The sequence below is a fragment of the Candoia aspera genome, chromosome 1, assembly GCF_035149785.1.
Source record: "Candoia aspera isolate rCanAsp1 chromosome 1, rCanAsp1.hap2, whole genome shotgun sequence".
Taxonomy (NCBI): Eukaryota; Metazoa; Chordata; class Lepidosauria; order Squamata; family Boidae; genus Candoia; species Candoia aspera.
In genome coordinates, this window is record NC_086153.1 from 268,831,234 (window position 1) to 268,857,340 (window position 26,107).

General features: G+C 38.4%; 1 protein-coding gene across 1 annotated transcript in view; it reads right to left on the reverse strand.

The window, feature by feature from the left end:
- Window positions 1-26,107, reverse strand: part of ALX4 (ALX homeobox 4) — a 72,030-nt gene that overhangs the window by 17,290 nt on the left and 28,633 nt on the right. The window lies entirely within an intron of this gene.

Genomic DNA, 26,107 nt, shown 5'->3' on the forward strand with positions numbered 1-26,107 from the left:
TGAAGGAACCAGCTGGGAGCCTGTAAAATGAATGGAACCTTTTAGTTTACCTTTAAGTTTACTGACTTAAAGGAGATCAGCTAACTCTGGCAAAGATTTGAATCTCTTGTGCTAATTCTGCTGCAATTTCCTATACTGAAGTGGGCTACTTCAAAATGCACAAATATGACCAGGGTCCATATAATTTGTAGGCTATTAGATTATTCCCTTGTTTACAGAATGTGCACTGGACATTTGGACAACTGTTGCTACTTCTCCCTGCGTTCCCCCAATCTAGTATCCTCCAGATGTGGGGAGACTGCACTTCTCACAATTCCTAGCCAAGACTGCATGGCCTTTGGTGATGCTGGCTGAGAATTCTGAGAGTTGCCGTCCTAAGACTCCTGGAGCACTTCAGACTTGGGATGGCTGACTAGCCAACAGACACCTGGATTATGGTGGGGAGGGGGGGGGACGAGTTTCCAAAACACGCTGGAAAGGAAAGCGCACATCGACATACAGAGTCAAATAAGAAAGAGTCTTGGAGCACTTTTGCTGACTAACCAATTTTATTAAAAGGCATAAGCCAGTGTTTTTCAAACTTGGCAATTTTAAGATGTGTGGACCATGGCTGGCTGGGGAATTCTGGGAGTTGAAGTCCACACATCTTAAAGTTGCTAAGTTGAAAAACACTGCCATAAGCTTTCGTGAGATGTGGCTCACTTCATCAGATGCAACTTCATCAGATGCTGAAGCTCATGAAAACTAAACCTTTTTAGTAAAATTAGTTAGTCAGAAAAGGTACTCCAAGACTCCTTCAGACTTGTATATTTCGTAGTAATGTTCTATTTCAAACACACTTTATCTAATGTCCTGCTGATTTGGGTGAAAATAAATTTGAAGTACACATACTTACAGCCTTATTTTAATTTTAACTTATCAGTCACTTTTAACTTGGTTTCTTTTCTTGAAGAATGACAGGGATCTGCAGGGGGGACAGATGGGAAATCTACTTGCTGTATTGAGAACTTGTCTCCCTGTGCCCTCTGATTCCTTGGATTGTTAGCCATCAATCATGATGACTTCTTGCTTGTTTATTTTGCTTTTGTTATCAGTTCCAGAACATATTACATTCAACTTGCAAGAATTTGTCATTTTCTATTTGACAAACTGTGGACTGTTCAGTAGGCAGTGGATCCTGGATGTTTTGGCAAATCATGAGCAAGTGAAGTTTTAAATCTTGGTCCTCCCAATTAAAATCTGACACACAGTGCATACCATTGAAGGGTTTTGTGAAGGAATAACAATGCAATGTGCTTGTGATACTGATTGTGCTTGTGATACTGATTGTGCTTGTACCTGATAACACATTGGCTTCCTAATATGTTATTCCTGGAACCAGAATTACACACATCATGCAATTTCTGATGCAGTGATAAAATAAGAATGGGAAATGAATTATTTACTTAATTTGAAGTTTGGGGACAAAACATCACCTGCACTTTAAAATCTGCACGTTTCTCCATTTTCTGATTCAATTGCTCAACCAAAAACGTAACTACTACTGAAAAAAGCATCCAAACCTTTAAAAATTAAGTACAAAAGTGTTCATTAAAAGGCATACAAAAAGGCAATTGTTAGGAACAATGTGTAGAAGATAATACAATTATAATACTTTTTAAAAATTGCAAGGTAATCCAAAATGAAAGGGAGTGAGTTTAAGGGTGAAGAAATGAGGAACTGAACAAAATCAAAACTGTCGAGTTGTCCATCCCTAGTTTAAGGATGCCTATGACTGTAAGCAATCGGCTAGGCAATCCTTGATTCAAATGTCACCAATTACCAGTTTGGCATTAAGCAAATGACTTAATGATAATTCACAGTCACTTAGATCCTCACACTTATGCCAACTTCAGGGTCTTTTTTATTTTAGAAAATGAATGCCACTTTCCCCTCTGTTCACAATCCAGATACTTGGAAGTATGGTATATAGTCCTACAATGTTCCGATCTGGGGCTTACCTGGAATGTGGGACCTTCTGGGTGGGGGGAGAGAAAGAGAGTGTAGATGAGTGTGATATCACAAGCTCACTTGTTCATGGTGATGGGGAAATACACACATTCCAAGTAAGGTAAATATATGTAACTACTTATGCAGTGGAATCAGCAGCTCTGTTTTTCCAGGATTCCAGATCACACAGAGAACATTTTCAGGATATATACATTGCGGTAGATCTGATGTAAGCACATAGTTTGCTTATTTACTGATCAAAACATTGGTACACTGACTTTTTTCTGTCACCAAAAGGTGGAGTTACTGTAGTGATCCCACTGCTACCACCAATGCATTTAGTGCACATGAAAATCATATGAGCGTTCTCTCCTTTTAAAAAAAAGGAAATTAAAAAGTAAGAGGTGATCACTGGGTTTTGAGTGACTTGAAGACACTGATGCTCCACAGATTGAAGGCTACTTCTGTATACAATGGGATATTAAATGGCCACGTGACACTGCCTATAAAGCATACTTGTGTACTTAAGCTTCAGCTGAGGGGTGGGGGGGGGAGATTCATCTCCCCGTGACTCTGTAAAGTCCCCAATCTGGCAACCATTACATTGACATTTTCCAAATTCATCCCCCTATTCATGGCCCTTCTTAGTTTTTCATGCCTTCTAAGCCATTATTGTACAAGAGCATTTACAGAAGACTCCATCTGAATGTGAAGCGACATGCCTTTTCTCCTCGAGCTGGCAGCAGAGGCTGAAAAGAACAATGGCTGGAGAGTAGTTGCCTGCCATCTGCCAACTTTTTTCCACAGAGCTTTTTGTCTTCTTTGCTCACTTGCTGTTGCCAGTAGAGGAGAAAGCGCATCATGGAACTATATGAAAGAATTATCACAGAGGGGGAATAATGCCTGTGTGCAGAGCCCAAGGGGGAGGGGAATAATTCTTGGACCATTCTATCTTTACTGGATGCAGAACAAACTCTGGAGAGAACATGAGCAAAATGCTCTCAGCAAGTACATCTCTCCATTGTCTGCAGACAATAGGCTCACATGCACTGAGCCCCCTACCTCCATCAGTGCCTACAGATAAGATTTTTCTTACATGATATAGCATATTTCAGGACTACTTGCATTTAATTGTGTGTATGTGTGTTTGTGTGTGTGTGTGTTTAAAAAAAAACTATTGTTGAATTAAGGCAAACAGATTGGCAAGGTGCTTAATAAATAAAGCAAGTAGGCAGTGTATTTTTGTAAGTCACATATAAAGTGTGGATAATTTACTTGTGTTTATTTGCATTTATTTCACCATGTGTACTTACTATATACAGGAAGTCTGTTAAGCCCAGATTCTCCAAAGAAGCAATCACAGATACTAAAAATGTCCAGATGCATGTCTGTGTCGTTTGTACTTTACATGGTTGCTTGCAAATACTATCCAAACCTATCACTCTCGGGCACGGGGAGATGTTGAAAACATGCTTCCAGCCAGGATGGCTTCTAGTGCTGTTCTCAGCCTACATCTGTACTGGTATGTGAGAATAACCTTCAGGGACAAGGGGAAGAGATGCTGCCTAGGAAATGATCAGATAAGAGAGGGAGGAGCCCACAGCAGCTTAATGGTCAGAGAAAGAAACTTAGGAAGGATCCGCCCTGATTCATCAGGCTGTAAAAAGAGACAGCGGGAGATTTGTACTTTCAGACTTGCAAGATTCTGTTAATGTAGCCTTACAATGAAGTAGAATGAGCTCATCTAGTTGTGTTTCCTGTCTGGTTACCTGGGAGGGCTGACATCTGTCAGTTCTGCCAGCCACAAAGTAGAGGCTTCTTGGTGGCCACTTTGCTCAATGTTTCTCAAATCTGGCCATGGTCCTCATGGTAATGGTCAGCATAATTGGGCACCTCCTGATCACCCATCGTCTGGCAGAGGGCCTCATACAGACCAAACTCTGTCAGCCAGTTTTCCATTACTCCATGCCAAAAACTCAGCAGCAGCAAAAGAAAAGGAACACCAAGAAACTTGTATGCAGCTCGCACTCCCCAGCAGATTCCCATGGAGATTCCCATGGAGATTCCCATGGAAAAATGAGATTGCCCTGAAGCCCCTACAACAGTGCAACAGGCCTCAAGGGTGAAGATTTGTTTCCAGTTGGACAGATGTTCGGGGAAAGGGTTCTTTTAGGCTGGAGGGCTTCTTTGAACATGAAGGCCTATCGCTTGTTCTTGGTTGGCACCAACAGGATTAATAGGAGTAGGAAAACATTGGACCCAGTGGTGTCTGTCCTGTGAGTAATGATTTGGAACTGCTGCAATTACATTGGTAGCAGGCAGCTCATGATGACTTTTGGGAGGGATGCGTGAAATCACACACATTGCTCCATCGTTGGCTGCTTCCTCCCTCCCCGCCCTTATTCTTTCAATTTGTGGAAGAGGGACAGAGAAAATATGGGCAACAGGCTTGAAATAGGAGTTTCAATTTCCTGTAGACTGGAGACCTACTCCTAGGGAGGGGAGGGGAGAGAAGAGAGTGCAGAGAAACCACATATAGGATCAGGAACACAGCAATGTTGTTATTGTTCTGAAGAATAGACTAGCAAAGGGCATCCCACACATAATGTCAATTTATGTAAAATTCAAGGCTAGCAAAAGTTTTTTGGTGCCAGAGACAAAATATCCTGCCAGAACCTCTTTCTTTGGATAATAACGTAATAGTGTGACATAACCATTTCACTGTTCCTTCATTGCAGCCAATTTTGGTTTTCTGAGCCCTGTCCCTACTTGCAGTGTACCACCGTACAACTATATTCTGAGGACACTCACATGCTTGGTCCCACAGTATTGCTCCCTTCTTGTTCCCAGTCCCTAAGTGAAACAACCAGAAGTAAACCACAGAAAGAGCAATTTTAAAGTAATATTCATCCCCTTCAGCCCAGAAGTGTCTGCAGATGTGATTTTAAAAAATCAGGATGGTGGCCACAACCATGTGATCAAAGCTCTACCTGTCTTTTATGTGCATTGACACCCCCACAAAACAGGTGGAGTTTCAATCCCACCATCATAGCTACCATCTTCCCTATTTTTACCATAACCTGAGGACATCCCTGCTTCAGCTGGTGCTCTTTGAGAACTAATCCAAGTGACTGATCACAGGCATGGAGCACTTTGGCCCTGGACCTGTTAGGTGGACATCTTGACAAACATGTCTTTCCAAACACTCTATAACCACCTAACCCTGCTGCATCCATGCTAGGGAGAGTGACAGTGGTAGTTTTCCTGATAATCACCAGTGCTTGGTAGAAAGGGAAATGAAGGTAGGGGAATCCACTCATTATTTTGCAGACATTAAAGCAATAAGCAATAAAATAAAGCAATACAGCCAGTTTGGTGTAGTGGTTAAGGCATCAGGCTAGAACCTGGGAGACTGTGAGTTCTAGTCCTGCCTTGGGTGACTTTGGGCCAGTCACTCTCTCTCAGCCCTAGGAAGGAGGCAATGGCAAGCCACTTTGGAAAAACCTTGCCAAGAAAACTGCAGGGACTAGTCCAGGCAGTTGCCAGGAGTCAACACTCAAAGGCACCACCCCCCAAAAAACCCAATAAGGACAGTACAAGTCAACAACATGACTACAGTGGTAGTGTGTAGCAATTAGGGCAGGAAATTTTACGTTGGCATACATCTCTACTGGCTAAAAGTCTGGTGGATATCACTTTAATGTGGCCATCTGCCAGTGCCTTAAATCTAGTTACCACACTAGAAGCTAAGAAAATGTGACTTAATTTAGCTTGACATATCATTTTGAAAAAAAAAGAAGAAAAGTAAAAATCCAACAGACCCTTTTAAAGCCTGAGCTAGATGTCAGATTAAGGGATGATTTCCAAATTATTGTGTTTGTGTTTTGAAAAAAAGATTTTAAGAGAAAAAAAAACAAAGATGGAAGAAGCAATAGGAAATCAACAAAATCTAGACTGCCCACTGCCAAATTCTGAGGTAGAGCAATTGCACAATATAAACTTCAGCTAGAAGAACACCAAGTATAACTCAGAGCTATTAGATTAATCTAAATACCTCAGTGGCCATCCAATATTTGCCCTCTGATAATCTTCATCTGCCAAGAGAGAGAAAGAGAGAGAGAAAGCATATTCCCTTGATATAAACGGAGCCTTTTCTGTGTATGAAAACTATGAGGAGGCAAATTTCCCAACTCACCATATTAAGTTCTGAAAAACTGCATGTTATATGATACAGATATATGACCATTAGTTTATTTAATTTTTTAGAAACTTAGCTTCAGGCTAACCCATAAAATATACGAATGTATTTAAGATAGTTGAACACAATCCCATATTACAATATTCACATGGGGTATGCGCCATAAATATAATGAAAAGCAATTTAAGATATAAAACAAGCACAACATCAAAACTTTTAAAAACAATAAATAAAATTTATAGGAACTCTCCAATGAGAGCACCATTTTCAATCCTGACATTTTCAAACTACATGAGTTATTTAAAAGAAGAGAAAAAACCAAAAGAAAGGAAGATCCCAGAGACAATGCACCATTCAAGACCTTCAGAGACAAATGTTCTATTACAGCATTATTACTGTGGAAAATGTTCTCCCCTAACAATAATTTTATGCCTCACTTTATTTGGTGGGTGCAGTGGGAGAGTACCTCCAAGATTACGGTGTGAGCAGACATATGTATGGCAGAAAATGATCTTTTGGATCCCTTGCTCCAAAGTAATTTAGAACTTGGAAAGTTAAATTTGTACTTACATTACCCTTGGGAACTAGGAGCTGGTGGATTTGTCAAGCCACAGACATAATTAGGTGAAAACATTCAGTCCCAATTAGTAATCTTGTGGCCATATTTTGGATCAACTGCAGTTTCTAAACCGTTTCAGATGATTTTTTTTTAAGGGGAAAAATGCAAGTCAATTCTGAAAATTGGGCCAAAAGAAAGATGCTGATTTTGAATGTGTTGAATTTTATTTGCTTTTGGGCAAGGGTGGCAGTGATTATTATTTTCAACAATTGAAAGAAACCAAGTTTTTTTTTTTCAAAAACTGATTCTTTCTGATATAGGAGAAGGGAAGATTAAAATGCTTTGTGGAATTCAAAGAAGGCACAACTGTGTATGTTCTTCTGAAATTAAGGAAATCACCAGGAGCAGGCCATTATGAAGACATGTCATAGCATGTGTGAGCATCTGGAAAGTGTACTACTAGATTTTCTTAGTAGGCTAATAAAACTTTCATCCTATGTGCAAAGTTACTGTTAATACTAGTTGTTCATTGTTACAAAATGGCTGCATGGCAGCTCTTAGTGATAAGGGTACTTTATCTTTAATAGTTTTCTATTCATATCTATCTGTCTATCACTTTACGGGTAGAATTAGCACATTCTGGACTCAGTTGAACCAGAGCTGGGCTGAAGTCCTGTGGATATCAGTAAGGCATAACAACTTTTCCACAGATTGCAGTGCACTTTGGACAAGATGAATTCTTCTGAAAATATACCTGTTCTGAGCCAGTATTACATATTGAGCTGTTAACAAAAGAAAATCACTTCATATTCTCCCTTACAAGGCTAATGCATCTGAAGAGAGATGGGTAACTTGGGATTTGTCTTGTTATTTTCAGAATAAATTTGGCATTTAAAATGGAAGAAAAGGAGTGGCATAAATCACAAAAGAGGATGCAAGGTAGAAATGGACAATGGAAGTGAACTGTTGCTGTTCTTTTAACATTTAGCCTTGCCAAGTTGATTCCTAGTACATTGATAGATAGATATACACACATATACAGGGCCGCAACTGGGGGAGGGGGCAAGCGGGGCATGTGCCCCGGGCGCTGTACTGGGGGGGGGCACCAAAATGAGCACTGGGGGGGAGCCAAAATGGGTGTGGAATCCATGTTTGCCCCAGGTGACACAGACCCTAGTCGCAGCCCTGCACGTATATACATATATACTGTACTTTGGGCTAAGAAATTATATATAGTTAGCTGCCAGGAGTGTTCACTGGGTTGCTGATGGTGGAATGGCCATTAGAAATAGTTGTTGTAATATAAATCAATGTAATATCAGCTGTCCAATAAGCAGGCATGGATAATTAGCAGCAACACCAGCAGTAACATGTAGGAGATATTATTGACAAAAAATATGTCAGTCTGTCTGTCTGTGATGGAGCTCAGAGCTGAGGGAGTAGAGAGTGCATTCCAGGCAGATAAGCGTTCTCACAGCTTGCACAGCTTGGAGAGTGTGGGGGAGCTGAGGAAGAAAGTTAGACTGGCACCACCCTAGATTCCCAAGGGTATTTTTTCCTTTAGCTCAGTTAAGGAACCTTTAGTCTGGCAAGATTCTGTGTATAATACAAACAATAAAGAAACTAGAGTTGCAACTCTGGCTCAGCATTGTTTCTTCGCCAATTACCCTGACACTATCTCAGTGCTGTGACCTGGTGAATAATGCTGCCAGCAAATAAACATACCCTTGACAGAAGGCAGGTTCTCTACCAGTAGTAGATTTTAAAAATACAAAATAAAATAAAATTATAAAAGGGATCCTAACTCTACCCACTTTGAAACATGGCCTCCAATTCACTTTGCAAAGCTCAGCGTGGCTCCTGAATTGACAGAAGTTACCTCCTCCCCAGTAAAAAAAAAAAAAGATGTGTACAAGCAGATCCTGCATACAATTCCTCTATACAGCTAGCTGGATGCATTGTCTTTGATTGACAATAAAGTGCAATAATGTTCAGCCTGTGGTCTTGTAATGACAGTTTTGGAAGGTGAAATAAAAGTTCTTGTTATTACAGAGATAATAGTGTAAGCCTGTTTTGGACAACTATTAATAGAATATGGTGTCAGAACCTGAAAATATGACAAGAGAAAGTACAGATTATTTACATTACAAAGTACAGATTATTTACATTACAAATGTATCTTCTATAGGCTCTGAAACAAAGATTACTGCTGAGAATTGAGTCTAATGGAGGGTGTTCATGGAATATTCCACAGGTCAATAACATGATGCCTTTGTAGAACCAGCATATTAGCTATTCCCCAAAATGGTACTCATGACTCATCAAAATTGAATATTTTTTCAATAGAAAATTAAAAATGGCTGAATTTTTTTTACATTTGTCAGATCTTGTACAAGATTGAAGAAATCTTCATAAGATTTCATCAGGCTCTGACATTAATCAATGTGATCTCATGAGGACAGAGGATGAGATAGTCGAAATCTCAGGAGTTTGGGGGAAATTTGGGAGGTCAAGGTGGTTGCATCTGTGGAAGAATTTAAGCCATTTGAATATTAATAAATATTTTAAGCAACTATTTAGCAAGCATTAGAAGAAAGTAATAGTTTCTACATTGTATTTGTGGTTGGGCTTCAAGAGGAAGTTGGCCAGGGCACTAGAGCTAGCTGAACCTATAGTTTGATGATTAGCAGGTACATTCAGCAGGTACAATGTGGCAACTAGGGTCTATTTTTAACTATGGGGTTTTTTATAATTAATTTGTAACCAGTCACACTTATAATCTTGCATTTCCGTGCTGCTTGATTGTAAATACATACATATTTCCTATGTAGTGGGGTTTTGCCCATGGAATATTACTGAACATGTTCATGTGTGCTTGACCTGGCTTTGCCAACCCATAATAAATTTTGGAGGTTGAAGCACTCTAGTGTCCTGGTTGAGTAGACAAAATGAACCTCATCTTGAGAAGGGAAAGAATACTCATCAGACACAGATGAGATGGAAATTCAGGGGTTCCCTCTTACAGATTTTTCTTCACCATGTCCAAAGCCTGAAAAAGTTTCCACTCTCTGGAATAACCTTTTGCAGGTTCAGAAGCAGAAAACTGATCTGAAGAACAAAATGCTGTACAAGAATTAAGAGCGTAATGGAAAATTATCTGCAGAAGACAGAAATAAATAACAGTACTGTTTGCAATATTGGAAGACTTCTGCACACCCTGGGGAAAAATGCTGCTATAGAACACAAATCATTTTATGAAAGGTAGCAAAGATCAGGAGAAGGAGAAGAGTACAGGCCCACAGTACTTCCTAATGGGAAAAAAACTTGTGTTGTTTTATGGACTGAATATACAATGGACTGAATATTCATGGGATTCATCTCAAAAGAACCTGAAGATAATTATTGCTGGAGGAATGCCTGACTCTAGAAAGATGTTGGAAAAGAACGAGAGCCTGCAGTATTGAGATGCCCTACACAGGCATGACATTTCTGTAAAACTCGAAGAAGTGAACGAATTTGATACTTAAGTGACAAGTCTCAGACAGGGGAGAAGATTGCCTGCTACATCTCTGACCAAAAATTTACTTTTGGCAAAAACAGAGGCAGCAAAAGAAGGCATAGAAAGGAACACAGCAAAGTGGAGGAATACCTAGCATAGGAAAATATTTGTCTCAACCACAAGCGGGGAAACCATTTTAATCAACTTACATTCCAAATAATATGGACCTAAGAAAAATGGACAAGATTCAGAGAAAGACAAGGAGATAGATGAGAGAGAGAGAGAGAGAGAGACCCATTCCTAAATGACAGGCAGTAAAAATTCATTGTTTCTGGCATCAGTAATAAGAGCAGGCAAGGTTGTTCTATGGACATCAGAAAATCATTCAGTTCTCATTATATGCGGCGTACACTACCAACACAGATGAACCATAGAATGCTAAGAGAAAGGAGGAGGGTTTAGAAGCTACAAATATTACACTATTAACAGGATATGAAGAGCATCCATTAAATGTGGCTGGCCTTATAAAAGAGTACCTCCTCTAGAATTTGCATAATAAATACTGCAAAAGCTGTGCAGATAGTGCAGACCAAAGATAGTCAAAACCTGTAGCCCCAGGGCCTTATGTACCCGCCAAATTCCATTTTTTTCTGCCTCCCCCCCTCCAGGCTTTCTAACAGTATGGCTCAAAAGCAACAGCACAATTGCTGAAAACATCAGCATGGGTTCTGACCTTTGTAACTGAAAAATAAATGAAAATAGTGTAAGTTCTAATGTATTTTTTTAAAGAAAGATCTTAACCTCTTCCTGCTAGGAAAATAAAAATGGAAAAAAATTATTCTTCGTCATTTATTTATTTAAATTATTGGCCACCCAACTCCAATGGACTCCAAATTCATGATTTAGGCCTGCCCAGTTTGCATTGTTTCCCGCTTCCTACCCCTTCCCCATCCCCAAAATTAAGTATGTCGCCTGGTCAGCAAAATGTTCTCCCTTCCTGGTTTACGTTATACATCCAGCCAATGTCAATGAAAGTTGAAATCACAAGCTAAGCCAGTTAGCTATACTCAAACGATGATTCCTATTTAGTGATAAGGGGCACATGTAGGGTGTATAAACCTGTAGAATGAATTGTTATAATAAACAAAATGAAGAAAAATTCAGGATATACCACATTTTAGAGAAAAATTCACTGAAACTTTAAGAGATGCGGAGAAGGGCAACAAGGATGATCAGGAGGTTGGAAACTAAGATTTATGAAATAAAAATGTGGTGTAAGATACCATAGACTCATACAATTGGATTGGGACATTTAGGCCATGTTTTAATTTGGATTCCTGCATGGTACAGAGGATTGGGGTGGGTGGGGGGGAATCCTCTGCACCATACAGAAATACAAATTAAAACCTCTATGTAGTTGGCTGTCCAGACTCTTATTGAAACCATCCTTGAAGAGTTGCTAGCAGTCCTCTGGGTAATTGGTTCTACTGTTGAACTGCTTCTACTGTTAGGATAATTTCCTAACATTCAACCAAAATCTGCCTTCCTGTAGTTTAAATTTATAATTCTTTGCCTTGCCCTCTGGGATAATAGAAAAAAAGTCTTGGCTTTCTTCTCTGTGGCACCCTTTCACATACTTTCAGTATGCTATCATAATCTCCCTGAGTTCTCTTCTCAAAACTAAACTTTCCCAATCAGTTCAGTTTTTAGGCTTAGTTTTTTTTATATAACTTTATTAAAGTTTTAAAAAAGAAAGATAAAAACTAACAGGAACTAATATTTAGAATAAAGAAGACAAAAGAAAAGAAAAAGACAAAGACAAAAGTGCAGGAAAGAAAAAAGGGAAGGAAGGAAGGAAATAAAATATAAAGAAGTACCTTCCAATTTTCTTTACAGTAGTTATAAGTATAAATGTAAATTAACCTCTTTCTCTATGATTACAACATGACTTACATTTTTTTCTATAATCTATTTTTTTCCTAATCATCAAAACCATATACTATCATAATTTCATTTTTTTCTCTTTCATGCAAAAAATCTATAAGGGGTTCCCAGTCAGCATTAAACTTGTTTTGTAGTTTATTCGTTTAGTCGCTTCCGACTCTTCGTGACCTCATGGACCAGCCCATGCCAGAGCTTCCTGTCGGTCGTCAACACCCCCAGCTCCCCCAGGGACGGGTCCGTCACCTCTAGAATATCATCCATCCATCTTGCCCTTGGTCGGCCCCTCTTCCTTTTGCTCTCCACTCTCCCTAGCATCAGCATCTTCTCCAGGGTGTCCTGTCTTCCCATTATGTGGCCAAAGTATTTCAGTTTTGCCTTTAATATCATTCCCTCAAGTGAGCAGTCTGGCTTTATTTCCTGGAGGATGGACTGGTTGGATCTTCTTGCAGTCCAAGGCGCTCTCAGAATTTTCCTCCAACACCACAGTTCAAAAGCATCTATCTTCCTTCTCTCAGCCTTCCTTATGGTCCAGCTCTCGCAGCCATATGTTACTACGGGGAACACCATTGCTTTAACTATGCGGACCTTTGTTGTCAGTGTGATGTCTCTGCTCTTAACTATTTTATTGAGATTTGTCATTGCTCTTCTCCCAAGGATTAAACCTCTTCTGATTTCCTGACTGCAGTCAGCATCTGCAGTAATCTTCGCACCTAGAAATACAAAGTCTATCACTGCCTCTACATTTTCTCCCTCTATTTGCCAGTTATCAATCAAGCTGGTTGCCATAATCTTGGTTTTTTTGAGGTTGAGCTGCAAGCCAGCTCTTGCACTTTCTTCTTTCACCTTCATCATAAGGCTCCTCAGTTCCTCTTTGCTTTCAGCCATCAAAGTGGTATCATCTGCATATCTGAGATTGTTAATGTTTCTTCCAGCAATTTTAACTCCAGCCTTGGATTCCTCAAGCCCAGCATGTCACATGATGTGTTCTGCGTACAAGTTGAATAGGTAGGGTGAGAGTATACAGCCCTGCCGTACTCCTTTCCCAATCTTAAACCAGTCCGTTGTTCCGTGATCTGTTCTTACTGTTGCTACTTGGTCGTTATACAGATTCTTCAGGAGGCATACAAGATGACTTGGTATCCCCATACCACTAAGAACTTGCCACAATTTGTTATGGTCCACACAGTCAAAGGCTTTAGAATAGTCAATAAAACAGAAATAGATGTTTTTCTGAAACTCCCTGGCTTTTTCCATTATCCAGTGGATATTGGCAATTTGGTCCCTAGTTCCTCTGCCTTTTCTAAACCCAGCTTGTACGTCTGGCAATTCTCGCTCCATGAATTGCTGAAGTCTACCTTGCAGGATCTTGAGCATTACCTTACTGGCATGTGCAATGAGTGCCACTGTTCGATAGTTTGAACATTCTTTAGTGTTTCCCTTTTTTGGTATGGGGATATAAGTTGATTTTTTCCAATCGGATGGCCATTCTTGTGTTTTCCAAATTTGCTGGCATATAGCATGCATTACCTTGACAGCATCATCTCGAAAGATTTTGAACAGTTCAGCTGGGATGCCATCATCTCCTGCTGCCTTGTTATTAGCAATGCTTCTTAAGGCCCATTTAACCTCACTCTTCAGGATGTCTGGCTCTAGCTCACTGACCACATCGTCAAAGCTATCCTCGATATTGTTATCCTTCCTATACAGGTCTTCCGTATATTCTTGCCACCTTTTCTTGATCTCTTCTTCTTCTGTTAGGTCCTTACCATCTTTGTTTTTGATCATACCCATTTTTGCCTGGAATTTACCTCCAATGTTTCTAATTTTCTGGAAGAGGTCTCTTGTCCTTCCTATTCTATTGTCTTCTTCCACTTCCATGCATTGCTTGTTTAAAAATAATTCCTTATCTCTTCTGGCTAACCTCTGGAATTTTGCATTTAATTGGGTATATCTCCCCCTATCACTGTTGCCTTTTGCTTTCCTTCTTTCTTGGGCTACTTCTAGTGTCTCAGCAGACAGCCATTTTGCCTTCTTGGTTTTCTCTTTCTTTGGGATGTATTTTGTTGCCACCTCTTGGACAATGTTGTGGACTTCTGTCCATAATTCTTCTGCGACCCTATCTACTAAGTCCAGTCCCTTAAATCGATTCTTCACTTCCACTGCATATTCCTTAGGAATATTAGTGAGCTCATATCTAGCTGATCTGTGGGTCTTCCCTAATCTCTTTACACTGATCCTAAATTGTGCAATAAGACGTTCGTGATCTGAATTACAGTCAGCTCCAGGTCTTGTTTTTACCGACTGTATAGATGTCCGCCACCTTTGGCTGCAAAGGATGTAGTCAATCTGGTTTCGGTGTTGTCCATCTGGGGAAGTCCACGTATAAAGCTGCGGAAGAGAGTGTTTGTTATGCAGAGTGAATTGTCTTGGCAAAATTCTATCAGCCTATGTCCTGCTTCGTTTTGTTCACCCAGCCCATGCTTACCTGTAATTCCAGGTGTCATTTGACTGCCCCCCTTAGCATTCCAGTCTCCCATGATGAAAATAACATCTCTTTTAGGCGTGTTGTCCAGTAGGTGCTGCAGATCCTCATAGAACTGCTCTACTTCAGCTTCTTCAGCATCTGTGGTTGGGGTGTATATTTGGATCACTGTGATGTTAGATGGCTTGCCCTGAATTCAAATTGAGATCATTCTGTCATTTTTTGGATTGTATGCAAGCACTGCTTTAGCCACTTTACTATTAATTATGAAGGCTACTTCATTTCTTCTGTGGTCCTCTTGTCCACAGTAGTAGATCTGGTGGTCATTTGATGTGAAGTGGCCCATTCCAGTCCATTTCAGTTCACTGGCACCCAAAATGCCTATCTTTAATCTTGACATCTCACCAATAACCACATCCAATTTGCCCTGGCTCATAGATCTTACATTCCAGGTTCCAATGGTGTGTTGATCCTTAGAACATCGGATTCAACGTTCACCACCAGCACCGTCGGCCGCTAGCCGTCCTTTCGGCTTTGAGCTAGCTGTGTCATCACGTCTGGGGCTAGCTGAACTCATCCTCTGTTCCTCCCCGGTAGCATTTTGACCATCTTCCGACCTGGGGGTCTCATCTTCCGATGGTATACCGACATATCTCTGGTTGTACTCATCCATTTAGTTTTCACGGCAAGAATACTGGGGTGGGTTGCCATTACCTTCCCCAGGGATCGCATTTAGTCTGACCTCTCTGTTATGACCTTCCCGTCTTGGGTGACCCTTCACAGTTTAGCTCATGGCATCATTGAGGTGCTCAAGCTCCAGCACCATGACAAGGTAACGATCCTTTGCTGAAGAACATTAAGCTTAGATAATGTCTTTCTATAATCAGATGTCAATCTGACCATCTCTGCAAGTTCTATCATCTTCACCATCCATTCCTCCATTATGGGTAATGTCAAATCTTTCCACCTTTACGCATATAATAGTCTCACTGTTGTCATGTATAAAAACAAAGTTCCATGACTTTTTTCCCAATATTTATCAATCAGACCGAAGAAAAGCATCTGGTTTCAGTTGTATATCAATCTTTAAAATCTTTTGAATTAGTATATGTAATTGAGTCCAAAATTTTCTGGCTTTTTTGCATGTCCACGAAGCATGATAAAATGTCCCCTTTCGTTGTTTACATTTCCAATATAAATCTGAAGTACCTTTATACATTCTAGACAATTTTTCCAGTGACATATACCATCATACATTTTATGAAAATTCTGTTTAAGATTATCACATAGTGTAAATGTCAGCCCATTATTGTTCCATCTGTATATTATACTCATAATTTCCAGCCCACTTTATCATACATTCTTTCACTTGTTCTTCTGTTTCAAATTTCAATAAAAGTTTATACATTTTAGCAATAACATGTTCATCATTTGTACACAATTCTGTTTCAAACTCAGTCTTACAATGCTCAGAACCAAAAGTTCTTTTATCGACTTTAAATCTTTCTAGTAACTGTACATAAGAAAACCATTGACAAGTGTATCCTCCTGTCACCAAATCTTCTCTTGATTTTATTTTGCATTCTCCTTGAGAAAAATCTAATATGTCACATTAGGTTAAGCATTTATGTTTACTTATCATCTCTCTTCTATAAAATGCTTCTTGTGCTGAGAGCCGCAAAGCTATTTTTGGACACAACCTGGGTTTACATCTATTCCATATTCTCAGTAGGACACGTCTAACAAATTGATTTATAAATATCCATGCCACCCAAATCTCAAGTCATGTCCTTCTAGCTCCAAAAGCTTTCTGTTTCTCAGTAACTTCCACTCTTTTATCAAAACTAAACAACAAGCTGCAAAATATAATTTCAAATCAGGTAATCCCAAGCCTCCCCTTTCTTTTACATCTTGTAACACCTTATATTTAACTCATGTTTTTTCCTTTGCCACATGAATTTAGATATATCTTTCTATCATTGTTTAATTGGTACATCAGTTGTCAAAACGGGTATTGTCTGAAACAAAAACAACATTCTAGGTTAAACATTCATCTTAATCACAGAAATTGTCCCCAGCAATGACAGTTGTGTTTTCTCCATCTTAACATATCTTTTTGAACTTCATTCCATGTCTTAACATAATTATTTTGAAATGACATACAATTCACATTTGTCATATTAATACCCAAATATTTTACCTTCTTCTTGATCTTAAAACCTGCTTTATTCATCAGTTCTGTTTGATCTTGTAACCTCATATTTTTGTTAACATCTTCGTCTTCTGTTTGTTAATCTTAAAAACTGCTAATGCACCAAATTCTTTGTTTTCCTATTAATACTTCAATTCCCTTTAAAGGATCATCCAAAACCAGCACCAAGTCATCTGCAAAAGCTCTTAACTTGTCTCTTTTTAAAATTTTACTTCCATAATCCTCTCATCCTGTCTTATGTCTCGATTCAAAATTTCAAGAACCAAACTAAACAGAAGAGGAGACAGTGTGCAGCCTTGTCTTGTTCCTTTTTGTAACTCACGTGGTTATGTTAAATCTCCATTAACAATAATTTGTGCTTTCTGTGATGTATACATTGACTTTACCCGTTGTATAAAATTCTTTTCAAAATTCATATATTCCAAAACTTTAAATAGAAAAGTCCAATTCAAATTTTCAAAGGCTTTCTCTGCATCTAAAAAAATTAATGCAGCTTGTTTTTCATTATGTTGTTCTAAATATTCTAGAATATCCAGCACAGTTCTAACATTGTCTTTTAACTGACTTTTAATTAAAAAACCCCGTTGATCTTCATGAATACATTCTTGAAAATTTATTTTCAATCCATCAGCTAAGATTGCGGTAAACAACTGAGAATATAAACAACAGGCCCCCTTGCTCCTGGACTTTTGAAAAAGATTAAACATCTGGTTTTGTCAGCAGGCTTGGGATGGGATACCCGGGGATGGCTAGCACCCTAAAGTGATTTTTGATGAACCTATCACACTCACGGACTGATTAAAATCTTTTAGCCATTTAGATTCTATTCCTATTCCTATTTTATTATTGTACTTGTAATTGCTCTGAATTTTAACTGTTTTATTGTAAACCGCCCAGAGTCCCCCCGTGTAGGGGAGATGGGTTGTGATAAAGTTTGATAGATAGATAAATAAATAAATAAATAAATAACCATTCTTCAATAATGATATTGGTCTATAATATCTTATTAAAGACAAATCTTGTCCTTCTTTAGGTATTGGTGCTATATTAGCCTCTTTCCAAGTCTCAGTTTTTAGGCTTAGTTTCAAATAACCTGATTATCTTCATTGTCTGAATCTTTCCCACAGTGTGGCACCCAGAACTGGACACAGTAATTGAAATATGGTCTGACCAATGCAAAATAATGTAGTATAATTATTTGCCACAATTTAGAAACAATGCTTCTATAGATGCATCCCAGCGTTGTATTTGCGTTTTTTGTGGCCAGACCGTATTGCTGGTTCATACTGACTTTGTAATTGCTACTATTCTAAGATCATTTTCACAAGCAGTATTGCCAAGCCAGGGATCTCCCATTTGATACCTGTGCATTTGATTTCTGTTTTCTGAGGGCATAACTTTGCATTTCTCTGTTAAATCTAATTATGTCATTTTTAGCCTGTTTCTCTTATCTGCCAGGTTAATTCAATCTTCCTGGGTATAAGCTATTCCATCCAATTTTGCGTCACTGGAAAATTGAAAAACATTTATCTCTTCATCCAACTCATTAATACAACTGTGGAAGAAAACACAGTCTAAGACTGAACCTTGTGGCTGTCCATTTGAAATCTCCCACCCAGACTGATGAGGAATTGTTGATTTGCACTCTTGGAAGACATTTCTTGAGCCAGCTAAGTATTCAAATACCTGGTAGAATGTCACACAGAAGAAGGTCTCCTGCTTTTCATAATACCAGGAAGCAGTTCAGGGAGTAACAGCCTTAGTTAAAGAAGAAAAATTCTAGTTAAATACTACAAAAAGCTTCCTAATAGTAAGAGCAGTTCAACAGAGGAATGAATTCCAAGGAAATGGTGAGCTCTCTGGATTCCTGAACTTAGCAGTGCCTAAATTTCCCCTTTCTATGCTTTTATGATTCCATCCTTAAAATATGAGTATTTCTTCTTAAATCACATATGTTTGTGTTTGTGCACTTGCATGTTTTCTCTTCCTTCCTTCCTTCCTTCCTTCCTTCCTTCCTTCCTTCCTTTTGGAAAAAAGGATCCCTGGTTTGTTTTAAAGTTTTAGGGTGTTTCTTCAAACACACATACATAAATACACACACTCCCAGGTGCTCCATCTGAGGATAACATATCAACAATGTGAAAACAACTGGATGGGACAGATGAAAATGAAAAAGTAATTTAAAGAAGATGCTGATTAGAGTCAAGAGAATCACCTCTGTTGACTTAGACTATCTGCTACAGGAATAAAACCAGATGCAGATAAGCTTGTAACAATAAAGTAATTGGAAACCCAGAGTCTGGCTCAGAGTGGGAAACTGTAACCGGAATGTTTAACCTGTGATAGGTTTTCACCCCTGAATTGGGACAAATAAGTGATTCAGAAAGGCTACAAGATGTATTCAGAATTAAGATAATGAAAAAAACTTTCCAGGAGGTAAAGAAACTCAACAAAGGCCCTGAAATAATCCTTCCCTGAGACAAGTGCCTCTATGTTTTAATGCAGAAAATGAAGGAAAGATAATGCAGTTGGGGAGACCCAGGCTCTAGCCCCCAATTAGCCAGAGAATTTCACTGGGTAGTTTTAGGCCAGTCAAACTCTCTTGCAGCCCAGATTAGCTTACAAGGTTGTTATGAGGAAAAATAGAAGAAAGGAATGATATGTACAATGCCTTGAACTTCTGAATGAAAGGCAGGTTATATGTAAATGTAATAGATAGATAGGTAGATAGGCAGACAGACAGATAAGCAGTACTGTTGTAAGAAGGGAAATGTTCCTAGGAAATATTCACAAGGACACTTTGGCAAAATGTTTTGGAAAAGGTAAGTATGTAATACACTATATGGATGAGGGGATAAGGTAAGGTAAGGTATCTATATATTTCATCATAATAAAAAGGAATACTAGGGATTTACTGGCTTTTAAAACCACATAAGTCAGAGATGCAAATTAGGATTGATTTGGAAGTAACTAATTATTTGTTCATTATGGACTATTCAATCTTAATTTCAGGTATTGTATTCTACTTCTTATTCTAATGAAGCATGCAATGAAACAAGCTGCTGTATTTATCAGCTGAACATCTAACTTTGGCTGAAGAGTAGAATTTTTGGCATTCACAAGTATATACATGGATACAGTGAACTGACAAGGAAATATGTATGGATTATGATCAGAGGAAGAAGGCAATATGGACTAAAAAGACACATATAAACTTGTTGAGCCATAGAATAGTTATCTTTGTCAATTCATCCAAACTAAAGTATACAAATGTTTAAAAAAACCCTCCCAAAGAGTAAATGAGATAAGAAACAATATTTTAAATTCAAGGTAAAAAGAAAGTATGCCAGCAACAACAACAACAAAAAATGCAGGCAGATTTAGAGAAATTCCTAGGAAAATTCCAAAAGCCACAATCTACAGATTCCCCATAGAATGAATACTGTTCTCAAATGAATCCAGAGGAAAAGGACAGAACACAATGGCAAGAAAATTACTAATCAGAAAGAGTCTTGAGGAATAACAAAATCAATCTTAAACGATCAGCAAGCAGATCAAAGACAGCATTCTAACTGAGATCAGCCAACGGTCTGGATACATTATGTACCAAAATAAGAATGGGTGTTAAACAGTACTTTCAGATAGTAAAGAAGGGAATGTTTTGCTTTTAAAAAAGGGAATTATGGTGGCTTGAACTGCATAAGAATGCATTATCTCAGATTACCTGGGAGAAGGGCTAGGATGACCGAATTCACATACTGTGGTGTTCTAAAGGAAATACCATCAGACTTTTTATCAGAAACTAGAAATAGCACACTTTCTAACAGCCAGGCACTTTTGAAACCAGTCAGTTCTGAACTTGAATGCACCTGAATGGCTAAGTGGCCACAGATGGATTCTAGTCTGCTGAAGCTATGAACCGGCTTTGGTCTGTTTGTTTGCTTTAATCTGAATCAGTTTAGATGACACATATTTTTAGGAATCATCTTCATCAGACAAAATGAGAAGATAATAGATGCTGAATGAAATTTGCATTCAGGATCTCTAAATCAGAATCAGAAGTGACTAAGATGGTTTCAAAATCTGAATTAGCTACTGTGCAATGAGGATAAGTTTTAAACCCCTTTGGAAATATGTTTTAAGAAGAGGAGAGGGAGAGGAGAAAGGAAGTTATTTTTCCGGAAGATATGTTTGCCAGTTTCCCTTTTACTGACAGCAAAAGAAGCAGCTTTTTATTTTATGCCTTTAAACTCAAACCTTAGAAACGATGAGGTTTTATAAACAAGCAAACATCTTTATTATGGTCTCTGGCTTAAATCATATACAGTTTATTAACAGGTTTTAGAAAATTTAGGTAAAAATATGTAAAGATTTATATATAAGCGAAGAAAAAAATATAAGTAAAATTACTAGAATACTAATAATACATAGAATTAAAATGCTAAATTATAAAACTGTTTTGTGAATAAATATTAAAATACTAAATAGGTAAACTAAGTGAATAAAATATTTTATTTGTGTACTGACCTCCAGCAAATATTTGTCAGTACACAAATAAAAAATAAAGTATTTTATTTGTATACTGACGTACCTAAAATACTGTCTTGATAAGCTACTAAAATATAAAAACACTTTCAGATATGACCCTGTTAGTCCTTTAATCAATTAGTCATAATTACAATTTGGAATTACTGTGACCGGATTTGTTTCTATGTGGAAACAGCTTCTGGATTATTTGCATGTATCTGAAAGAAATGAAGTTTTGATTTTCAGTTTTGATGATTAAATTCTTATTTTTCTATAGAAATAAAGTTTGTTAAGTTTTAGTTAAGAGTAAGAGATTTAGTTATCACAATAAGCATTTATATCTGTGTTGAAGAAGGTCGGAAGTTACTTTCTTTGTGTTTTTCCTAGCTATTCTTGCACTTTTTAGTTTCTCTTTTTCCTTTTAGTTCTTTCCTCAAGCTATTCTATATTTTGTATTTTAACTGTATTTTGAAGCTTCAATAAAGTTCTTATAAAAAAATAATTACAATTTGGAATTGGGGCCAATATTTACATTTCATACCATCAGTGTAGTATACTCATTCATCTTAAATTCTTAATTCTTCCTTCCTTCCTTATTCAGCACACTGCTAGAGAAAATTCTGCTTCTCGCTATGAGATTTTAGGATCTTACCTGCAGGTAGATGAACACAAGCATTTACATAAGTATCATCCACAGCTATCTGAATATTTTGTATTGGCTGCTAACAGACTACTAAGAGCATTCCTAAACGGACATCATTTCAGAAGAAAATGGGCCAATATTTCTAGTGTACGTCTGCACACGGGCAGAGTCTTTCATTGGTATATATTAAGGACCTCTGAAAGGAAAATATTAAAGGAGGCTAAAGAGCATACTCTGAGATGCTTTGGAAAAGTCAATTGTTTAGGTATTGGGCTGCATACTTGCAGAGATCTTGCCCTGATCGTCCTGGACACTTAGTCACGCACATCTCTCTTTCAGTGTGTTTCATGCTCAGTCATTCCTCAAAACATTTGAGGGGGCTTATAGTCCTATTACTGTTTGACTTCATGGATGCCTTTCATGAAGGCTATGGTGTGAACTTTGTAAGTAACTAAAAATATGAGTGTGATTTTGAAATTGCTTCTAACCACTACCTTATCTTGCCACCAGGGGGCATTTAGTGTGAAAATGTATCCTATACACACCCAGAGAGAGAACGTGTGTGTCCATCTGACACAGATACACCAAACTATGATAGCAGAATTTACTTAGGTAATTACTTAAGAGGGCACCTCTTCGGGAAGACTTACTTTTGAGTAAAGACATTTAGCCCTATGTTCAACATTTCATAGACAGAATAGGAAAATATCTGAACATCTCAGTACAAACTTTTATACTAGATTCTGTCTCCTCACTTTAATGGATTGCTAATAATTTTAATTTACCTGCTAAACATGTTAGTTTGAAATACAACTAATGTGCATAGAACAAAAGATAAGTGATTCACCTAACCAATATTTCTATTACACTTCTGCTTCACTTCACTTGAATGCCATAAAGTGTATTCAAACAATGTGGCTAAAAACATATGTTATAGAGCAGTGTTTCTCAACCTTGGCAACTTGAAGATGTGTGGACTTCAGCTCCCAGAATTCCCCAGCCAGCCATGTTGAAGTCCACACATCTTCAAGTTGCCAAGTGTCCTAACAGTCAGGCAACCATGCTGAGACAAGGAATAGGTCTCTAGTGTTTATTACTGCTACATAAGACAGAAAATCCTAACAAACTGGAGAAGTGTGGGAAGAACCCAGACAGATAAACCCCAAAAGTCAAAGCGGGTCTGTTCTGTGTCCCTTTGAATGGCTGTTTAACTCCTCAGTACTACACATGCGTTTTCCCCCCTGGATAGGGGCCCCCTCCTGCTCACCATCAGTGCTCATGACACCAAGGTTGAGAAACACTGTTATAGAGTCTATTGGTGGTGCGTAGGCACAACATCTTGGGCTCTGAGGTTCTGTTAGACATTCCTCCCCTGGCCAGTTCTGCACAATTACTTTCAAGGACCAGATCCTTTTGCCTGAGACAGGACCTACATTTCAGGTTAGACTCCAAGACATGTCTAATTTGTTGTGCTAAATGAAGAGATGAAAGATTTAATCATTTTTTTAAAGATGTCTGAAAGACCAGCTGCAAATCTTAGGATACTTCCTCAATATTAGTTTAAAGCATGGATGAACCCATTCTTGTTTCTGCAAAGCCCCCAGGCATTGCTGTCATAAATGCAGTTGTCCAGATCATCAGCACCACCCTGGTTCTGGAATGTCTAGAATGGGTCATTGCCAGATTGGGCTGTCTTTACTGGCAGATTTTTTAATACAGCCCCTCCTTGGCTTCTCTCCCTTCCCTTCTGGCATTATTATTTTCCCCCTGCCATGTTATCTGCTGGTAGGTCATTCTAACAAGGAAGGGAAAGGCCTATTTCTGAGAGGTCTAATGGCAGAAGAGAAATGGCAACAGTGTATGCCAGTCAGCAATCAGAGGGAAAGGGATACAACCATACCACCAGATAGACTAATATCTATTGTCCCTCACAAAAAGGCTGCAAAAAACACAGATTTTACAAAGCACTTTACTGTGATGGAACTCTATCCTTTTAAACAGGAAAACCTACTTTTAATAGGTAATGGGAAGACAAACCAAAAGCCTATTTAAATTCTGGTCTGGGAACTAGATAAGGGTTAGGGTTAGAGTCAGGGTCATATGATTAAGTGGTAACATACTACTAGTGCCAATTGAAGCTGGGGAAAGTGCCTAAAAGCATAAGGCTGTGGGTTGGAGTTACCACATACTATTAGGGAATCTTGGCATTCTTCTTATATATTCCACAATTGTTTGAATCCAGTCTCCATAGTTCTTTTCCAAACAACTTCCAAGTAGGAAACTAGGGTATTGGAGGCACCGCTGCTGAGATAATTTTTGGTGCTTCCGTGAGATATGAATGTTATTTGTAGTCCCAGTTTTGCAATCTGTAGATGTGGAAAACCATTTTTTCTACTGTTCTTTCTTTGAATTTGGCTCTCCTCAGATGATATCTGGTTGATGAAGAACACAGCAGAACCTGAGTCATATGCAAGTCCTTACAGCATATGGCGAACCAGACAGAACAGTTTTCAGTTTTCCCTTGAATCATATCTTTTGATAAGAACTTACAAAAGTCAAGAGTTCTTTAAAAATCCAATCAATTTCAACAAATACTATAATAGTAGGATGTGAAGTGCTTTTCCAATATCATAGACAAGGTGCAGAGAAGAATCTGCATTTGCTTTTCCTGCTTTCCAAGCATCAAACCAAAACCCCCACAAAAAAACAGACAGGATTTAAATAAAATCAGATAGAAGGTAAAAACTTCCTAGTCTAGCCTACAGCTATGGTCTTTGCTGGTGGTTTCTCATTTATGTACCACCAGGTCTAACCATGCTTAGCTTTTCAAGACTAACAAAGATCAGCTATATGCTTTCACTTTGCTGGGCACATCAAATAAAAAGCATAGCAAATACACAAGACATATGGTGAAAATTCCAAGACAGAAATAAGGATTCATGTTACTGCTTTAATACCATGTCTTTTTTTTTTTTTAAGTATCTCTCAAACAGTTAATACAGTATATTTTGGAACAGACTCTGATTTCCATATACAGTCTGCTAAATCCAATTTAACCAGTTAAGTTTCTGGTTGCTGTTTCTACTACAGTGTTACATCAGCCTGACAAGGATATAGAAGGCCCTCTACTTCTCCTCCCACAAGCTACTCATTAAAGGTATGGCCTCTTTGGCACTCAAAGCTGCAGTAACAGGAGAGATCTACAAGCTCTTTCCATTGATACAGTGATAGCATCAGATACAACTCAATGCTTTCTAAGAAAATTGAAGGTGGCACACCATTCCAGTGACTTCCCTCCACTCTTGTTTCTAGGCAAGCAAGGTTCCCCCCCCCGCCATTTTAGAAGCAATATGGCACAGCACAGCTATATGTAGAGACAACAGTATGACTAAGATGAGAAAGCATTCAACGGGTATTGATGCTTCAATCATATCAGTATCATATTCATAGTGGCGCAGAGCCAAAATCTGTACAACTGCTAATATTCCAGCAAGTTCATGCTTTCCACAACTCTTGAGCTGACTTGCATTTTCAACAATATTATTACTTCTTCCCACCACAAATGCCCTGATTTCTTGCCTTATGATTATCAGCTGATCAAAACTTTTGTTTACAATCCTCCATTGTAAATTACATGGTTCTTCACTGAAACCATGCATTATAGAGTCAGCAGGGTATAGTGGTTAGAATGCTGGTCTAAAACCAGAGACACTGGAGTTCAGTCTATGCTAGAGCTTGACTCTGACCAGATCATTTTTTCTCAGCCTAATCTATCCCACAGGGTTAAGTCACTGATCATAAAACAGGGAGTGGGAAAGGAAATAAGAATGTGTGCTGTCCCCTTAGCTAATTGAAAACAAAGTGAGATATAAACAAACAAACAAACAACCCTCTATTATTATGTATGTTATGTAGTATTCTACTGGTTTGCTTCCCTAAATATGGAATCAGTGTGGTACCCTAGACTGTTATTAATACGGAATGTCATATTCTATTTCCTACATTATATCAGATTAGCTATAGGAACATTCTGATTTACAAAAGTCATTGCTAG